General features: G+C 32.2%; 2 protein-coding genes across 2 annotated transcripts in view; both read left to right on the top strand.

Annotated features, from left to right (window-relative positions):
* LOC128881079 (neurocalcin homolog) overlaps window positions 1–15,339 on the top strand; it is a 160,618-nt gene that overhangs the window by 1,140 nt on the left and 144,139 nt on the right. The window lies entirely within an intron of this gene.
* The window catches only part of LOC128881080 (neuronal calcium sensor 2), a 144,062-nt gene that overhangs the window by 976 nt on the left and 127,747 nt on the right, over window positions 1–15,339 (top strand). The gene's annotated exons all lie outside the window — the stretch shown is intronic.

Here is a 15,339-nt window from a genome sequence, read left to right as displayed (position 1 = left end):
CGTATCTCGATACTGAAATAGATATCCTTACAGTATTACTATATTATACAGAACTAAGCCCCTATTAATTGGAAGAAGGGTCTCTCTATTCTAAGGAATACAGTTAAATCTTGCATGTGTACCAACGAACAATTCACTGATAGAACAAAACGAATAGTGGCAAGCTCCAATAGGTTTCTCACATAATGTCAACCTAAGAACTACCGATAAAAACGAAAGGGAATAAAAAGACTCAGTTTTTACTCCAATGAACACCTATACCTCGATTTACACGGTACTTTATCTTATACGATTTTGTTTTTATACAGTTTTTGAAAAAGGAGAGTTTTCTCCTCTTTTATACACGAAAAGCATTACGTATTAATTAGGCCAGTAAATCTATAACATCAGAGTGGTGGATATTTCCCTGCTTTTCTAATTGGACATTTACAAAACTTTGTATTTAATAGTTATTGATAAATAGTTTTTGCAGCATTTATATAAATCGATTAAAATTTTGCAGGTTTTACGACGTGGAAAGAAATTTAAAGCAAAATGATAAAATACAATTATATATATTTGTTATTATTTCTCGTTTGTATTTTACGTTGAAATAAATGAGTATAATTGAATAATTGCCTAGATTACACGTATTCTTTTCAGTTTGCACAGTTTTTCATACAAAAAAGTCATGATTCCAGTGACGCAAGGATGCGGTACAGACCTAACTGTTACGTGTTCGAGCTAGATCTGAAACGACATCGTACCTTATACCTGGAAGTATGCGTTCTCACACGTTGATCAAAAGTTTGTCGAAAATACGCAAACAATGTAAGTCGAAGCCGCGACGTGTCGGCCTACTTGGGAACACGTGTTTTCGCGTGTCGATTAAACGTCCGTCGAAATGGCTTAGACAATGCAACCGTCTGAAAGGGTAGAGATAAAGGGACGACTGGCCTTACTAACGCCAGTTTCCCAATTTCGCTGTTTTTTTCATTGTTAAGTATGGATTTGCGTGAGATCCAAATCAGTTATTGTCCAGAATTTGAAATGGATGGTCGCGAGTAAACTGCTCAAGATGAGTCATTGTGGAACTTTAAATTTTTGCTGTCAATGTCAGTTTAACATGAATCTTTTTGTTTTTCTTTTTGATAAATCGTTTCCTTTACAAGTAGGAATCGTTATTTATTAAATCGTATTTAAGTTTCGAACGAAAGATACTTAAATTAGTTTGAGTATTAGGTCACGCGTATCGCGCAACGCGGTGTCGTTTTTTCGTTCGCGAAAAAAAAAAAGAAACGGGTCGAGCCTTACAACCTCGATCGACAACGAACTAAGTCACAACGGAAAATAACACCGATGTGCCGTGTAAATAAAGGGATAGGCGTAATAGGAGAGTCTGTAACTACGGTGTTTCAATACTGAGATAGATATCCTAAGTTTAAACAGTTTTATTGCATTACAGTACTGAAACTCTTGTTAATTGAAAGGGAGGGTTTATGTTAGAGGATTTAATTAAATTTTGTGTACGGTCGCTTGCAGTGCAAAATCATACAGTTACTGACTTAGTGAGGGTTACTAAAGTTACTGCATCCTTCTGAGAGGCGAGCCCCGCACTATCCCTTCCGTCTGAGGAAGGTGTGCGTAAATGCATTTCTTCACGTATAAAAGAAAAAAAAATACCGTAGTGGAATAAGGAATTTAATAGAAAATAAATTACAAGTCTACACGGTCTGTCTAAAAAGAAACCGAACTTTTGCTATAAAAAGAAAAAAGTACAAGTAAAGTTCTTACACACGCGTTTATTTACTCAAAATAATCTCCCTCTGCGTCAATACAGCGTGTTGATCGCGTAATTAACATTTCGAAGGACCTTTGCAGCTCCTGTTTTGCGGTCTAAATCTCCGAAATATTGCTATAATGTGTCCCTTTCACTGGAATTGGCATTGTTACCTTGCATCATTCACCCTACTCGCTTGATCTGTCTCCCTGCGATTATTTTCTTTTCCCAAAATTGAAAATTCCAGTGAAAGGGATACGTTACAGCAACATTTCGGAGATTCAGGGCGGTGTAACCGCCGTACTAAACGGGCTACTAAAACAGGAACTGCAAAGGTCCTTCGAAATGTTAATTACGCGGCCTAGAAGCTGTATTGACGCAGAGGGAGATTATTTTGAGTAAATAAACGTGCGTGTAAAAACTTTACTTGTACTTGTTTCTTTTAATAGCAAAAATTCGGTTTCTTTTTAAACAGACCGTGTATAGTTTAATAGTTGGTCGTTACTTGTACTTATAAAAAACTAAACAGCATGCTTTATTAATTACAAAAAAATAAATGGAAAAAAATACAAATAAATAAGTAGACAAAATTGAACAAAATAGGAATTAATAAATGAAACAAATTGGAGAAAAATAAACCACATTACAACATTTGATATGGTTGTGACACTCAAGATCATACAAAAAAAAATGTACAACCTATTTACGCAATAAAATAAAAATCTAATATGAAAAAATACTTACAGACAGATTTTATTCCAACATGGTTATTCTCCTTCGTGTTTAATTATTTCGAAAACCATTTCTAATATAAGTATATAAATTGTACGTATATCTGGGTATGTCCTACTTACTTCAGTGTACCGATAATCGCTTCCGTTTGTCCCTGAAAAATATTTCAATGCCAGCATGAACATGACTCGTTACACGAATCTCTCTCAAAGAATGTCTGTCGACCCCTGGGGGTTGCGCGACATGTTTGAGAATTCGTGAGCTCTCAGAAGAGTGTAAGAAGTACGTTATACAGTAAAGTTTAAAACCTGCTTTCTGGAGAAAAAGACTGAATGCGTACTTGCGGTTGTATTTATGTAAGGTATTATACACGTAATATTTCATATTTTAATGAATAATACAAGAATACTAAATTATATAGTATGCTACTTGTACTGCACCGAACACCGATAGATACAAACTGCTTTTAAATTGGTAGTTACATTAATTTGTTAAAATGTCAGCCTTCGTGTAGAGCAAAATAAATGATTAAATGACGAAGGTAAAATAATGACTTCAAAGTTCAGTGAAATCTAACATAAACAAAGATTTCCTGATAGCCTTCCAGTTGCCTCTGAAGTGCAAAGGGTTAATACTGTGTCGAAATGTACCGGATCGGTACTGTCCGCCATTATGGTATAAGTTCGCTGGAAGATCTCGGAGAGGTCAGATGAGAATCGATGGCAACCCTCCGCAATAAAAGTTGTTTATATTACAGTCAGCAAATACTGAGAATTCACTCTTTGTCGATGCCATCAGATTGAGATGAATAAGGTCGATTCTTGGAATAAAATCGCTGAAGACTGCTGCGGCATAATTAAGTTTCAATCATCATCGACACTGTTTAAATTTGATAGTATATAAAATCAATATTGCATTGATAACATAAACATAGAAGAACGTATTATCAAAGTTGATATAATTAAAGAATAGTCCCTATATTTTCTATATCATTAATAAATATTAAGTACTATTTTCTTTTCTTTTTAATTAATCAGCCCGTTATCGTGTTTGTTTTCTATTAATATTTTTTTAGGAAAATTGATGAGGGTCAAAATCTTCCCTATTAAATATCCTAAGTATTGTACATGATTATTTTTAGTCATTAAGAAATTAATTTTTGTTTCATCGAAAAATATGATATATTAAAATTTTCGTCGCAGTTCACATATTGTTTATAACATGTACAGTTTCTTTCAAGCAATTCCGCCATGATAATACTTATCACACAGAGCTCAACGAATCGTTTCCGTTGATACAGACTTGTGCTCGATACAATATCTGACGTTAATTGCAACACACGATTCTACGTAATTACTATGTCTTTTTATGTAACGTACATTCGTACTTGAATTTATTTGTAATTTTTGTTTGTATGGCAAAATGAACCATACTTAATTTCTTTAATTAAAAGAAATTCATCTTATTCCTGTCAGTACAGGTAACCTTTCTATAACACTTTAGACAGGTTCCTAGAAATTGTGTTGTATAAGACCCAGAGTCAGTACAAAAAGGGGGGTTACGTTTCGAAAACTAATGATATTGTTTTCTTTTTTTCATATTGCGTACACAATTGTTTTACATTTTATTTTATGCAATTTTGTTATATTTTATTATACCACGTTGTATTTCATGCGTCATTATTATATATAATTTTTCTTATTTTGTAAACAGTTTCTATTCTAAAGTAAACCTCATTCGAAGGTCGAAAACGTTTAATATAATATGTACGTATACGTTTCCATCTAGGGTTGCTACATGTCCTAGTTTCAGTAGAATAGTTTTGCAATCACACGTTCTACTTTCTTTTTTTCTCAAAAAAATGCCCTACTTTGCGTTTTTCATTATCAACGACGCAATTCCTGCATTTATTGGAAGTTGTGGAAAATTCAAATATGTAATAGGTGCAATTTCGTATTTGAATTTCAATTTCCTACGTCTTGTAGGAAACAAACCTACACGTTTCTTTAATGTACAATTAGTTTTGCAATGTTCAAATTTTGTATACAGGGTATTACGAAAAGTGTAAAACTCTCCCCTCGAAACGACTTTTCACGTAAAATGAGATCGAAAAGTCATTTCCCATTTTACAATGTGAAGTTCAGTTTTCCAGAAATAAGCAATTCAAGTTTACTAATAACTCCAGGCACGCACCATTTTGTATTCTAATCAGCTGATCGTGTGGCAATGTATACAGCTAGTCACGTATGAGAAACACTTATTTCTATACACTCAGGCATGTAAATTAACTATTTGTATCTCTGTAACTATTTGTAATGAAACATCAGATTGCAAAATGGAAAATTATATTTTGATATGCAGAATTGATTGATGATCTTGACAAAAGGTTTCACATCCTTTATAACATCCTGTCCTTACAATATGTGCGTCTTTCTCGATAACAATACATTTCTTTCATGTACTAAACTATTATAATCGATATTAATTCATAGGGTGATTCGCGTAAATTAGTTAGTTTCTCCAATCTTATTTATTTCTAATACACGTTTCATCAATACTTTCGGACCTCTTTAGTTTAAAAATAGAAATGTTAATATCTGAAAAGTATATTATAATAAAATACACATTATGAATTATTTTAGTGTTGACAGTAAAATCGTTCCAATGACTTGCATACCGAGTAACTCATTGAATATAAATGTTTCAGTTCTATGGATAACAGTAATTTAATTATTTTTCCTTTATACACAGTTTTTCTTTGATATTAAAATAGTATCGGGTGGGTGGACAACAGTGATCGAAACGAAGAATTCCTTCAGTCTATAAATACCAATTTATTGCGGTTAAAGTGTCTATAGAGTGTCTAGACAAGTGTATCTAAAATAATAATCACGTGCACTGCGTGCCTCTGGGCACTTAATAAATTTGGATCTCTTTGTATGCTAATTTTGTGAACTGCATATACGGGGAGTCCGTAATAACGTGGGACCCACTTTAGCGATGAGGATGATTTCAGCGCCTAAAAGCAATAAAACAAGTTTACGCGCACATGTGTCGTATACGAGACATTGCTCGAATCAGGTAATTTACTATAAAACATTTTCGTGTTCTTTATATATATCTGTTAGTACCTTTTATTATTTTTCTTTTTTCTTCTGTATACAATTATTATTATTTGTAAAAGCACTACTAATCATTTTATCGCATCCATTATTTTACGTTTATTTTTATCAAATATTCAATTAGTACTTATTTCAATTATAAAAATGTCCATCTTTGTATTATGTACCGTTTTGGTTTCTTTTAAATAAATACAATTTTGAAGGTAAAAGAAGTAAATTGGGCTTCAAAGTAATTAATGAGAGTAACCTCATTAATGTTCACGAGTTTTGCAACTGCATTGAATGACAACTATTTTACTCGTTCATTTACTTGACCAGCGCACAAAGAGGTTGAGAGAGATTAACTCGACTAATAGTATCTCAAATAATTTTAATATAATACGAGCATCTATCACACGTTTGATATGACCTTGTTTTCAAGTCATAACGAGCTTCGTGTCGCAGTCAAGTTTTCGGCAAATTACGTTAGTCCAGCTAATTTCATCTGACTGTTCACAAACAGTGCTCGGCATGCTGCGTATATGTCCTAGTTGATTATTCAGCAAACACCATCTCTATTGCGTTCTGTGAGTCATTTCAGTGTGTTCTTCTGATAAAAGTAATTATCACGTATCAGAGTTTTGTAGTCCTTTGCATTTGTCATAAGATTAAGTTATTTTATTATGCTGTATGTACAGATCGAGTCTTTTCTAAGCTTTGCGTTTAAAAATAATATTTTTTGGAAGGATCACTCTTCTTAAAAATCATTTTTTTTTTCTTTTCTTTATGATCTTTTTTTCTCGAAAATAATAGGAATTTCTCTTATATGTTATTCAACGAAATATGCTGTATTTTAACCGAGGAAACAAAAAATAACTTTGTTAGACAATTTTTTACTTTGACCAAAATCGACAAGACCCTTGCGAATTCATGAAAAGATCTTTCTATCATTTTTCAAAAATTGGGTTTTCACTTTAGAGGAAAACTTACAACTTGTTGAAACTGAAAATTTGTTTGTTTGTAGGGCTTCATGAGATCTATAAGGGAAAAAGGTTTCAATTCAAATTGTTTATTATTGAGAAAACTACGAATTTTTTAAGATTATGCAACTTTTTACATATTTTTTTCCCCAAGTAAAAACTAAAAAATAGTTTCTTTCGATAGGTTCATATTTTTTTAAAATTCTTCACCTAAGGATACACAGTCTCCAGTTTTGGTAATTGAAATTCATTTTATCCATCAAGAATTATGATTTTTTAAATTTTATTCGTTGGTTCTGGTCAAATTTTACGTTTCTATATTGCACGTTACCTCGAATTTGGTAAAAGATACGAGAAAATTGATCAAATGAAAGTTGTACAGTACAAAAATGTCAACAAATTTGCTAACAAAATTTGTATGCAGCAGGTAGGGGAACAAATTTATGGCGAAGGAAATATTATTAAAAATAATTTTTAAAAAATTTTTGACTACTGTATCATAGAATGTAAAAAACCATTAAGTTTTGCATTTGAAATGTTTTCAATTTTTCTTATAGTTTCAGACATATTAGCAAAACTATAAGTAACCAGTTATTTCGAAGGGATGTTTCCACCCTTAAAATCATCACGATCCTTCGCTGTACGTTGTCTCAATGTAAAATATCTGAAACGAATAAATGAGAAAGTAACAAATTCGAGTACTTTCATGTACATACGTGTGTAAATTATGTTTAACCTTGCTCGATGTAAGAAAGTGTATTCTACTTTTATTAACTTTTATTACGACACGTTAAGAAAAGAATGGCTATATCGAAAATAACGAGTCTTTGTTCAAGCCGTGAGCGGTCAGCCTTGGGTAAACAAAATCAATAAAGAAACTGCTTATTTAAACTACACTTGGATAATTTCTTTTTAACGTGAAATACGTTAATGAAAATTCCATACGATTTTCAAAGCGTCTTCGTTACTTCCAGAATTTCTGTGACCCAGTTATACGCTTTCGTATAAATATACGTTTAACAGTGGTTGTGTTGCAGATTGCAGTGAATACGAAAGTCTTTTAAGAAGCGCCTTTCATGCACTTTGCACTTTCTAAAAGCTCAAGGAATGGAAACATGGTAACGATCCAACTGACGATATAGTGTGCGGCGATTGCTAAAATAGTTGCACAATTCTCTCCACGGAATCAGTGAATTTTGGCACTATTTTGCACTGCGCCGTCCCCGCGTGGACCTTGTTTCAATTGTTCTTTGCGTGGAAAGATTTCAGCATCGGATAACCCATTTGTGCCAAAACTAATCACTCGAGATGTTGCAAAACCTTATAAATCACAAACTGTACAATTACCCTTCTCTAGGACATACGCGATATCAATCACTCTGTCAACAAAACCTCCATGTATGTATTGTGACAAGTGAAAATGTGGGAAATTTATGAGAATGTGCATGAATGCAAAAATATGTCAAATATCACGAATAAAATACCTGTTGCTTTGGTTTGAAGATAAAATACATTTTCATTTAAATTGCAATTCTTTATCTGAATCTGTTTAGCTTTCTTGTTTACAAACAGTTTGGGCTGTAGAATTTTTTTGTAGTAAAACAATAATACAATATATCCGATATAATTAATATAATATTCTATGTTCATGTATATATATAATATATATGGGATATATTGTATTATTGTTTTACTACAAAAAAATAACTCCTACAGCTCAAATTCTTTGTATAGATATACATTATTAGAATGTCCATCACGACTACGTCAACAGGCGTGCTTTGTTATTAAAAAGTAAAATCCTACAGCTTCCTTTGGTGTTCCCTTCATAACAAGTTGATTATAGTAATTTTAAAGTAGACTGCGAATATTTATGCAAATTTATATTTTCACTTCGCAAAAAAAAAAAAGAATTGAAACTCAAATGAAAGTATGTCCTGTAAACGGTATAAGATGTACGTGGTTTTTGGTATTTTATACATATTTGCATTTGTGAACATTCTTAAATACTTTTCCGTTTTCATTTGCCATAAATGCATAAACATTTGTAGTCTAATTATTATTCCCGAACGACGTCTTCGTCTGTAAAGTCTCGACAGACAACAATTTTTCGTTTCCATTTAATTTTTGAACTCAAAGGTCATTTCAAGGTCATGTAATGTACATATCTGAACATAATTTTACATTAGCTACACGATGCGATAAAAAAAGAAATTATAAATTTATACGCAAAAAAAACATCGATAATCTTGTAAACTCCGAAAAAAAATTACCCTAGAAAAAACAAATCTTTTGCAATAGAATGGTTTTTTCAAACCATTCAAATAGCATACAAAATATTTGTTGTACCTCCACAATTAGAGGAGATATTTAGGTGGCCTTACTTAGGTGGACCACCCTGTATATCTCAACAGCTGACGCTTCAAGGTTTGTTCGTAAACAATTTTGGGATCTTTGTTTTAACTTTTATTCGCAAGAATATTTGGATAATTATCCATTTTCTTCTTTTTTTTTTAAATCTTGTCGAGTGTTTTTCTATTTCTTTTTTGTATCGTTTTTCTGTTCCATTTGTATACGATTTGTTTGGCCGTGGAGTGTTATTACCGATTAGATTTTCTTCTACGGGGCGAACGAAATGCTTCTGTACCCATAAGTCACGTTAGTTTGTTGGTAGTTATTTCCTTGTTCCATTTTTTGGTGGTTTATTTTCGTAGGCTGAAATATGAGATAGGTGTGTAGGCACTTGCACCAACACAATCATCGCTGGCATCGCTTTCACCACATCACTCCTTCACTGTATCACGGAACACGCGAACGATATCTGTTATCATAACACGTTTATACGACGATTAAACCGCGACCGAGTCTGAAACTTGCTCACGCGAATACCTTCAAAAACTTGTTTATCTACTCGGGATCTCAATGAGCGTAATTAAACACCTATCATCGTCATTTAAAAGAAGCAGACACGAAACTGTAGGATCGTAAATGGTGCTACGAACAACAACAAGAGGAAATTCTATGTGATTTCATAGTGGCGGTGAATGCGTCGATAAAACTCGATGTCGATGATATCGTGTCGACGTGAAATCACGTTGCGTCGCGTCTTGTTTTGTCTTGTCACATCCAGAGACTGCAATATGTTACAAAATTTCACCTACCCTAGATAATCAAATCAGAACGAATGTAGACGTTAACCCTTTGACTGTGAAAGGCGTATATATACGGCCTCAAGAAATAGGCTTAGAGAAATGTTTATATTGGTTAAAAGAATTTTTCAAAAATATCAGGTTATAGGGGATGATGAGACAAAACTTTTTTATATTTACAGTTTATTCATAGGACGCTTAGTTTCGAAAATAAAAATTGAAAAGTTAGAAGTTCGTTGGAAGAATTGAATTTCAGGAAAAAAGGTCTTGTAAGTTTTCAATTTTTATCTCTCAAACTAAACGTCGTATGTATAAACTGTAAATATAAAAAAGTTTTGTTTTTTTCATTCTCTATAAGGCGATATGACTGCAAGTTTCACCGAGAAACGAGCGAATCACAGTTTTAAATTACTCGATATCGGTAAATTGTCAACAATCATGATGAACATCGAGCACTAGCTGTCCTCACAAATTCTTGATAGGATTGCCATCGGGCGATCTCTCTGGCTAAGCTGCAGCATCGATTGTGTTGGCAATTAGCCACTGTTTCACTGTTGCACGCATCGACGCATTACCATGCACAAGGTGTACGATTGAAATTTCATTTATCTCTAATACAGTTACTCACAGTGAACATCGTAAAGGTCGTGTCGTATGAATTACTGGCTCGGTACGGTAATAGAATGTGGAATTTAATTGACAATACATTATGAATCTATGAGTTAATACGTGCCCATTATTCGTACTCGTTACAAACAATTAAATATAATTCTTTATTAATGGAAAAAAGCAATAATGCCGAAACTTCGTAACGATAATAATTGCACTGCAGGATAGTATTTGCATTTGTCTGAGTAGACGATATTTTGTTTCTTCATTATTTGGAATCAGTTGAATATTACTGTGCCAAACAAAACAGTTCGTTGTCTAAATTGTTGAAACAATGAGACAAATAACGATGATTGTCATTTTAATAATAATAAATCATATAAAGACATTGAAGAAATGTTAAATAGAAGTGTATCTGTTATACAATACACAATAAAACGTTATAACAATGGAAATTATACAAGAAATAAAATAAAAATTATACCCGAAAAAAAGTTAATCGAACTTGAATAAATACGTAGATAGTTTGAAAGATGTTAAATGATCAAAAAATTAAGTGTCTCAGTTATTTGAGTGTTAGATTTTGGTTTCAGGGATTCTTTTTACAATACTATACTGGATCAACACCATTTATTATAGAAAACCTTTTTAAGCGATTCTATAAATTAATTGCACTAACGTGAAACGGGCACGTTAGATAATTTCAATGTAGCAATAGTTCGCACCGACTCGCAAGAATTTTTCGTAAAATCGATATGAAATGGTGCACTTTAAAATCTGTGGTCGATTTTCGTACCTCGTCCAACGAAGATAAAACACGCAAGGGAAATGTCAGAGATCACGCCTGTCGTAAAACCGGGGAGGCCTATTTGTTCTTATTAACTGAAGAATTGCGAGGTGAATAGATATATCCAACTCTCTAATTAAGAACGGATAATTTTAGGTAAGGTCTGTGTTTGAGGAAAGTGCAGTGGTTTCACGCGAATACCGCGTATCCATTCAATTCGTTCGTGATATGCGTCTTTTGAAAAGATTTCTACGTCCTCGGAGCTCGTTTCGTGACAATACAATCGAGTCGAAAATTTTTTTGAACCTCTAGTGCACTTCAAATTTTACTGGTTACTGTATCAGGTTTTGCATGCACCTTTTTTTCTATAAAACCAAAGAGGCATAAGAGATAATTTATTTGAAAGAATGGAAAAATAAATATATATATCATTATTATCGTGAAATGACAAGAAAGGTTAATAATTAGAATGTGGATGTTTATGCATTTATGGCAAGTGAAAATGTGGGAAATTTATGAGGATGTGCATGAATGCAAGAATATGTCAAATATCAAGAATAAAATACCTGTAATACTCTGGTTTGAAAACAAAAACCATTTCCATTTAAATTGCAATTCTTTATCTGGATCTGTTTACAAACAGTTACAAGGGGCTGCAGGATTTTGTTTTTTTAGTAAAACATAAGTCGTATAGCATATATCCGATATAATTATTATTATATGATAAAATAAACATATATTTTACGTTTATATATATATATTCTAATATATATTAGAATGCCCATCATGACTACGTCACAGGCGTACTTTGTTATTAAAAAATAAAATCCTTTAGCTCCCTTTGGTGTTCCCTTCATAAGAAGTCGATTATAGTAATTTTATTCGTAACTTTTTTTAGAGGCACGAATAAAAAAAGAATTAACTAGATATGCTAATAAAACATTGATAAAGGACGAATATTATTTCTGTTTTTCTAAACGGGCAAGTATAAGAATAAATTGTTATTTAGAAGTTTAATTGATATAAAACTGGTGATTGAGGGTCTCCACGGGTACTGTGGTAATATAAATAATTTGATTTCATTGCCATAAGCTGTGCCACCCTTTACCTAACGCTAAACGTGTTCCGTTAAAGAAGGTAGCGTGTAATTATTTTTATAATTATTTATACTTACTACCTTGACCTTTTTCTTCAATGGGAAGGCTATATGGCGCAGGAAGACTGCTTTATCCCTTCTATTACAAGGTTGTTTATTAGGTAAACATGTAACATATATACAGTTCCGCACGCACAGCATCGTAAAAATTTAAAGTGGCGAAGTTATAAATTGTTCCAGGAAACGTTCGACTAAGAAAACTCATTTAATGGAAGAAAATAAAACGAATATTTGTTATCCATATTCACTTTTGAAAGTAAATCAACTTCTTTAAAAAAAATTATCTGGTGTCTAATTGTTTTTAGTGGTAGGTTTGTATCGTTCTATTAATCAGTAGATTTTTGTATTTTATAAAAAAAAAAATTGGTTGAACCACTAGTTATATGATTACTAAGAGGTACACACAGTTGTCATTATCCAAATTCTAGAAGTTTGTTTCAAAATTTAAATACATATTTTCATTCAGAACTTAGCGTAACTTTTCGGTACAAGTACTGAACTTACTACATAAACAGTTTCGTTAAAATATATATTTCAAAATGACCAAGATACAGCCGATCTCCGAAAACATTTTTCCTCGGTATACACGATAATTTGTGAACGTCTCGTCTGAAACATACTAAACAAATTATTCTGTTAGAACACGTCAACATCTGCTAAATGGACGAGGGATTTTTCGAAATTTTGATTTTTACTAAAATGCTTTTACGAAAAGTAAAACTTCCTGTTTTCACATAAAAAATTATCATTTTTGATATAAAATATTTAGTGTGAATACCGAGTTCTAATACCGAGTACTAACAAAAGTAATAAAATTCTGAAGCTGGACATCGCAAGTTTGTATCGTTAGGGCGAAGATAGAAATTACAAAGTATGTTTTGAGATATGAGTGTACGAAATGTGTAGTGTATAAAATAAAAAGAGTTTCATCATTTTTTCATAGCCAGGAATAGAATTTGGTGTGACGTGAATTCACGTCAGCGGTCGTGAATGTGTTTTAATAAAGCAGAAAGTTTTCATTGAAAAATAATTCCATCGTCCATTTGTCGCGGACAAGCTTATTCATATGTAAATGTACATGCTTTTACACGCGATTGGAGACCGCGCGCTTTTCTTTCCAGTTGTTCGAACATTAAATAGCATACAAAATTTTCTGTTTATCTCCGTCGGTGCTATATACATCGGTAACGGTTTTTTTTCAGAACTAATATATTCAGTTCTGACTTGGCCAGACACAATTGATTACGTTATGATTTCCGGCATACGCGATGACGCACGGAAACTGATTTGGAGTGCGCAGAGTGTGCGCTACTGGCCCGTCCGTTATTTGTATGCGCGATTAATTCGAAATTTGCATGGACAAGCTATTAACATTGGGACTCGAGTAAGGGTGACAAATCGTACGAGTATTCGAATTCTTCGATTCTTCGGTTATTGGATTGGCCAAAGAGTAATTGATATATGAATAATCATGTTCGTATAGTTCAGTGTCACATATTTATAGCAAGGAAACGAATCCATAAGTAATATAAACTAATGTCAACATGTATTTATGATCTTAACACAATTTATTTACATTTATGGAATGTTTGGAAATTTACATATATCTAAAAAGCAAGTATTCAAATTATGAACAATTTACTCTAATCCTTTAGAAATTTACAATACTGTAAATGTGATATTTCATGTACGCAGTGCACAATACTCAAGTTATGATATGCACAATATAAGTATATATAAAAATCAAAATTCGAATAATCCTTCCTGGAGATTTGCCACGTCTTGGTCATTTTTTAATATATCTTAAAATATATTTTGCTAGCTTCGTAATATATGTGTAAATAACATTTCATGTAAATCACAGGGATATAGAAATATTATAGATTTTTATATACAGTGGGTGTAGAATGTATCCGTACACCGATCAATTTCCCAAAAAGCTTTTCTGTGAAATTGTAGTTTCTTAACTTCTTTTTTTTTTATAATCAATGATATTTTATATATTTTCGGAAGTCTCTAAGATAGATATAGTCCAAACAACATTTACTAGTTAGTATAATTTGTGAAATTAACAAAAAGATGCGAAAAGTGGGTAAAAGTATAGAAGCAATAAGTATTTATACGATTCTTATGACGAACCATTTACAGTAGAGTTTGTAACGTAAACACATTAGTTTATTGCTCCGTACGAATTAGAAAACATCAAATTTCCAGTAAAGTACATTTCAAAATGGCTCTAATAGAAGAATGGAAAAAGATCCCACTTCGAATAACTAATAATTTAGTTAATTTAATGCTTAGAAGAGTTACAATAATAATAAAATCAAAAGGAAATCCTACGAAGTATTATATACTTATAAATTAATGTAAATGTTTTTTTTTCTTAACGAAGTTTTAAAAATTAAACAATTGCGCGAATTTATTCTTAACTTATTGCTTCAATATTTCTATCGATTGTTTTTTTCTTGTTAATTTCGCAACTTACATAAATAGCTATTTTTTTTTGTACTCTATCTATTCTAGAGATTTTCGAGAATATGTAGAATGTCATTGTTTATAAAAAATAAGTTAAGAAATTACAATTTTACACAGTTTTTTTGGAAATTGATCGATGTACGAATACTTTCTACACCCACTGTATTCATGATACTTTCGTAAACCTTGACATTAGATACAATTTCTTAAAATTATATAATATACAGTACAGTAATGTTCTTTGTTATTTATTTCGGTTAAGAATTTACTATCTGTATTCTATTTCTGCACCAAAAAATTGGGAACCGGGAACTTTACTTTTTCTTTATTATTTGCCTGCACACACGCCCTTTAGCGTAAATAAATGATACAAACTGAAACATGATCCATATTCCAAGTTCACTTTCAGAGTTCAACATACTTGTGCCGTTCCAATTCCATCGTACACACAATGTTCTTTGATCACACAATGGTTACGTTTCGTAGCATTACTTTGTAGTTCTTTCAAGCGTGCCTGTAATTTTTGTTGTCTGTTGCTTAAATACTCGTAGAGGGTGTTTACGTCTGGGGATGCGCTCGAGAGCACTATCC

This window comes from Hylaeus volcanicus, chromosome 8 (genome assembly GCF_026283585.1).
Source record: "Hylaeus volcanicus isolate JK05 chromosome 8, UHH_iyHylVolc1.0_haploid, whole genome shotgun sequence".
NCBI lineage: Eukaryota > Metazoa > Arthropoda > Insecta > Hymenoptera > Colletidae > Hylaeus > Hylaeus volcanicus.
This window is presented reverse-complemented; position numbering and strand designations above follow the sequence as displayed.